Genomic DNA, 6,000 nt, shown 5'->3' on the forward strand with positions numbered 1-6,000 from the left:
ATAAGCTATGCAAAGATAACCATTGCTTCATTACCATGGATGATATGGATATCTGTGTGCAGGACAAGGCATCAAAAGCTCTTCTTTACAGAGGAAAGAGTCATGGAGAAGGTCTTTTTCTTTTCAAAACACCAAAACTCATAGCACCTGTTCAGCCTACTCATACTGTATTTGTTGAAGCTGCTGTTAAATGCTCACTCTGGCATCAAAGGCTTGGACATCCTTCTTCAGATATAGTGTCTAAAATGTTGACTTTGTCTCAAGTCCAGTTTAATAATGACAAAGTTTCTCATATGTGTTCTCATTGCCTTAGTGGCAAAATGCATAGATTACCTTTCACTGAGTCTGTCTCAAAATCTGTCACACCTTTTCAGAAAGTCCACTCTGATCTTTGGGGTCCTGCTCCTTGTTTGTCCCTTGAGGGTTTCAAATACTATGTAACCTTCATAGATGATTGTACCAAATTTGTGTGGGTTTATCCACTTATCAATAAATCTGATACTTTTGCCACATTTTTCAAGTTTCATAGCTTTGTGCTTACTCAATTCAAGTACAATATTGTTTCTCTTCAAACTGATGGTGGAGGTGAATATAACAGCAAAGCTTTCAAAAATTTTCTTGATCTTAAAGGGATTGTGCACTTCATTACTTGTCCTCATACCCCACAACAAAATGGGGTCGCAGAAAGAAAGAATAGACATATTGTTGAGACTTGTATTACACTCATGTCTGCAGCACAATTGCCTAAACATTTCTGGTACCATGCTGTTGCTCATTCTGCATTCCTCATAAATAGAATGCCTTGTGCATCCTTGCATATGTCTTCACCCTACATACAGTTTTTTGGTTCTGCACCTGATCTTCGTCATCTAAGGATTTTTGGTTCTTCCTGTTATCCTTTTCTTCGACCCTACTGTCATGATAAGCTTGAGCCTCGAACCACTAGATGTGTATTTTTGGGATATGCTTTGGGGTACAAGGGTGTTTTCTGCTTCAGCATTAAGAAAAATAAACTTTGGATGTGCAGACATGTTATCCATGATGAATCAGTGTTTCCATTTCACACTCATAGTGCTGCTCCTGCCTCTACTCCTCGTGTTGCACCTGGTTCTTCTTCTCCCCATCTGCAGCCTCTTCTCTCTTCTGATCAGCTACAAGTGGTCCTTCCATTTGTTTCTCAGCCTTCTGCTGGTATACCTGCCTTGGCTGATGAGGGGGTTAGTATACCTGGCTTTTCTTCTAGTTCTTCTTCAAGTTCATCGAGTGGTGGTACTATTGAAGGGAAAGTGGTGAAAGTGGAGGCAATTTGAATGAGGATGGCAGTGGTTTCAGTTTCAGTAATGGGAATAACAATGATAGAAATGATACTACTTCTGAAAATTCTGAGAATGGTACTACTTCTGGTATACAAGGTAATGGTCAAGTGTTCCCACAAGAATTGTAGTTTATTGTTGATCCTACACTTGCATATGACAATCACTCCATGATGACTAGGGCCAAAAATGGGATAGTTAAGAAATTTGATGAGTTTTGTGCTTATTCTTGTGTTGTTCAACACAATTTACTTGATGAGTTGTCTTTCTTTAGTGGCCTTAGTGCTGTTTTTGATATACATGATCCTGTTGAGCCAAAAAGCTTTAAAGCTGCTGTTGGTATACCTGAATGGGATGTGGCGATGAATGAAGAGATTGATGCTTTGAATAAACAAGGTACATGGCAACTTGTTCCATTCCCTGAAGGTAAAAATGTTGTTGGAAGTAAATGGGTGTATAAAATAAAAAAGAATCCAGATGGGAGTGTTTCAAGATATAAAGCAAGATTGGTTGCTCAGGGATACAGTCAAGAAAAAGGCTTGGATTATGATGAAACTTTTAGTCCAGTTGTAAGGCATAGCACAGTGAGAATTATTCTTTCTCTAGCTGCAATGTATAGTTGGGAATTACGACAACTTGATGTCAAAAATGCTTTTCTGCATGGTGATCTTAAAGGAGAAGTATATATGCATCAGCCTCATGGTTTTGTTGATCCAATTCATTCCAATCATGTTTGTTTACTCAAGAAATCCTTATATGGTTTAAAGCAGGCACCAAGAGCTTGGAATGAGAAATTCACTAACTTTCTTCCTGCCTTGGGATTTCAGTTCTCTCATTCTGATCCGAGTTTATTTGTTAAGAACACAAGTAATGGAATTATTGCACTTCTACTCTATGATGATGACATAGTTATTACAGGTTCTGACAGAAATGGTGTGTCAATTGTTATATCTGAACTCAGTGATGTATTTGACATGAAAGATCTTGGTCCTTTGTCCTATTTTCTGGGAATAAATATTCAGTACAAAGACAAGGGTATCTTTTTATCACAGGAGACATATGCAAAGGAGTTGATAGCCAAAGCTGGTTTAGAAACTTGCAAAGAGTGTAATACTCCATGTTTGCCTCATTTTCAGCTTCTCAAAAATGAAGGTACACCTCTGTCAAATCCTACTCTCTATCGGAGCATTGTTGGTGCATTACAATACTTGACATTTACCAGGCCTGATATAGCTTATGCTGTAAACACTGTATGTCAATTCATGTCCACTCCAACTGATGTACACTTTGCATCTGTTAAGAGAATCTTGAGATATTTGCAAGGTACTATGTCTATAGGGCTGTTCTACAAGTTTGGTAATAGTGTTGCTTACATCAATGCTTTATGTGATGCTGATTGGGCTGGAGATATTAATCAAAGAAGACCAACTACAGGTTTTATCGTCTATCTTAGATATTGTCCTGTCTCATGGCAATCTAAGAAACAAGGGTCTGTCTCTAGAAGCTCTACTGAGGCTGAGTATAGAGCACTTGCTAATACTGCAGCAGAGATTTCATGGATGAGACATATTCTCTGTGATCTGCAAGTCAGGATTCCAGCTCCACCCTTGTTGAAATGTGATAATCTTTCTGCTCTTGCTCTATGCTCAAATCCAGTTTTTCACTCAAGGATTAAACACCTTGATAACGATTTTCATTTTGTCCGAGAGAGAGTTCAAAGACAAGATCTTCTGCTTCAGTATGTACCTACAGAGAGCCAAACTGCTGATGTTTTTACCAAAGGTCTTCACAGCCTAGTGTTTAAACAGCATTGTATCAATCTCAGTGTGCTATCTCCCACTGAGATTGAGGAGAGGTGTTAACAAGTCAACATGTAGCTCAGGGTCTAGTATGGAGTCAACAAATCAACCAATAAAATGTTGTCCAGCTATAATACATGAGGTGGCCATCTATTGCTGATGTGGATTTACAGACTGTAATAGCTACTGGGGTTTTTCATTTTCGTTGCTTTATTTCTGTTACTATAAATAGCTCTTGGGTTGTAATAATTACTTGACTTTATTAATTGGAAAATCTCTCAGATATTTTGTCTGAAACTCTCTCTCTTTCTCTCGGTGAGTTCATCTTCTTCTTCCTTAAGCTCTAAGCTTGTAGAGTCATGGCAGCAATGTTATCATCTACAACATGCCACTGGTCTTGCATTAATGAATGGTTGTATAAAAATAAAAATAAAAAATAAAAACCCAATTTACATACTTTTTGTTTTTGGTACAACCAATTTACATACATTTTATCAATATTGAAACAATATTTGTGAAACAATTTTTCTTCATTCTAAACTTGCCTTTACGTTTTTCTCAAAAAAAAAAAAAAACTTGCCTTTACGTACTAATGCTTTGAGACTGGCAATAATTCATGGTGAATGAAATACTAATTACCGTTTATTTTTTTTTGGATATGCCTTTTGGGGTCATTAGCTTTCGTATCTTGACTTCTCGCGGTTTCTATCTTTATTTTTTCTTTTATTTTTTTTGTAAAATATAAATAGATAAGTCTGTTTAAGATACCAGCTTTTACTTAGGATTTTCGCTTTTGTAATATTTATACAAACCTATAAAGCTTAGCTAGCAAACAAACCAATTACCTAGTGAGGAATAGTAGTTTGATTTTTAGAAAAGGAGTGAGAGAACCTAAACATGCAGCTGATCCATCAATCATGTTAGGCGAAGCGAAGTTGTGATCACTGACTCAAATACAGCGTGCAGTAGAAAAAACGACATTCATAAAATGTCACATCTTTCTCATCTTTCCCATGGTTTAAGAACTCTTATAAGTTCCGGCTGTTTTTGTGCCGGCAGCTACTGTTTTGCAAAAAAGTTGGTTGTCTAGATAGATGCCTCGTTATAAGCTTCCCTGCCTTTAGGCTTACCAACCAAAATCACCGGTTGGATATAATAATTGGATATGCTGCACCCAACATTGTCGATTAAAAAATAATAGAAACATTTTTCTTCAAAAAGAAAAAGAAAAAGAAATAATAGAAACATTATGTAATATATAGTTATTATATAGAATAAAGGGTTCGAGTTAAGAGCTTATTATAAAAAAAAATCTTTAAATAGAGATTCTTCTTTTTACCTGCCATCTAATAGCATAATATATATTTTTTTCATAAAGGGATGGTACGGCTACCCTCAAGCCTTGATTAATGAAACTGTCGAATATAAGAAGGAACATTGAGCCTAAACCCCTGATTTACAATAAGCATCTAGAGACGTATTAAAATACTATCAGGAATCTCTACCAAATAAATGTATTCAACTGGACACTAATTAGGAAAGAGTGTTCTACTGGCTATTCTATTTGTTTTGACGTAGCAGTGACATAACGGAAAATTAATTCGATATGTAACGCCATTACAATGTAGCATAATTACCATAAGCACAGATTTCCTACCATGTTACCGCCAGAAGATAAATCCGACGACACTTAGTTTCACTTTGTCACTGGGAGGATGAGACCATTTGACGAAGAAAAGAACTCGTCGCATATCCAGAGCAGACAAGGCACACAAGGTGTGCAGCTCGAAACACAGCCCACTTCGCCAACCCCAACTCAGGAAGGACTTAATACTGTCTTATAGCCGCCACTAACTAAACAAAAATAGCAAAAGAAAACAATTAAAGTGAAATAAGGCCAGTAGTGGCCCAATGTCAACATCCAGCCCCAATCACCAACCGAGCGCTCATGTCGCCACAAGACGCCACTCTGCTCTAGCTAAGATCCAACTCTGGCCTAATATCAACCCTCAGCCACAACGCAGATGCAGCTGCCTCCTTACACCAAGATAGGTGAATAAAGTCACCCTCCAACCCCAGCCTCCGAGCAATGGATACGCCCACTAAACAGGCCTCCCGTCCGACTGCATCCATCTTTCATCAGCGTGGCCAGAGACCGGCACAAGCACCGCGATGCAGCTTGACCAGAATGAGAGAAATTTCATGTGATGCCCCAGAAATTCATATTTATTTTCTGAGGATTTTCCGGAATTTAAATTATGGGTATCGGACGGTTTCGTGGCTCGTGGACGGAGCGGAAGTGTTTCGGACGAATTAATTATTTGAAAGGTATGACTTTAGGGGGGATTCAAGGTTGACTTTTGATATGTTGGGATTCTTCGAAAACTTCCTTCACGAAAGTCGTAGAGCGCGTCAATACGAGTTCGTGGACATGGGCGTGTCGAGAGTGAGGCACTGCCTAGAGGGACCCAACAAGCAAATCTCCCGCCTAGTGCAAATCACAAACTCATTTCTCCCGCCTAGGCACATTCACACAACAAAAATAGGCAATTTCGTTGTAGGATCTTACAATTATGTATATCTGCATTTCACCTAAAAATTGGCCATTTTGGCCCTAACAACTCATTTTGTGAACATCTAATTTTCTTCCAGACTTGCACAACACAAATAAAAAATGTGTTGTATGATATTTTGCTCATACAACATATACAACTATACTGTTGTACAAGGTGAGTCAAAATTTCGACCCAAATTTGGGCAAGGTGGGAGGGAAATTTTTTTTTCATTCAGACAACAGACAAATCCTTATAATCGTTGTACAATAATCTTGGACCAAAAAAAAATTGATGTACTACCTCCTTATACAACTAAATCTCATTAAACCTGTT

The sequence above is a fragment of the Rosa chinensis genome, chromosome 4, assembly GCF_002994745.2.
Source record: "Rosa chinensis cultivar Old Blush chromosome 4, RchiOBHm-V2, whole genome shotgun sequence".
NCBI classification, from domain to species: domain Eukaryota; kingdom Viridiplantae; phylum Streptophyta; class Magnoliopsida; order Rosales; family Rosaceae; genus Rosa; species Rosa chinensis.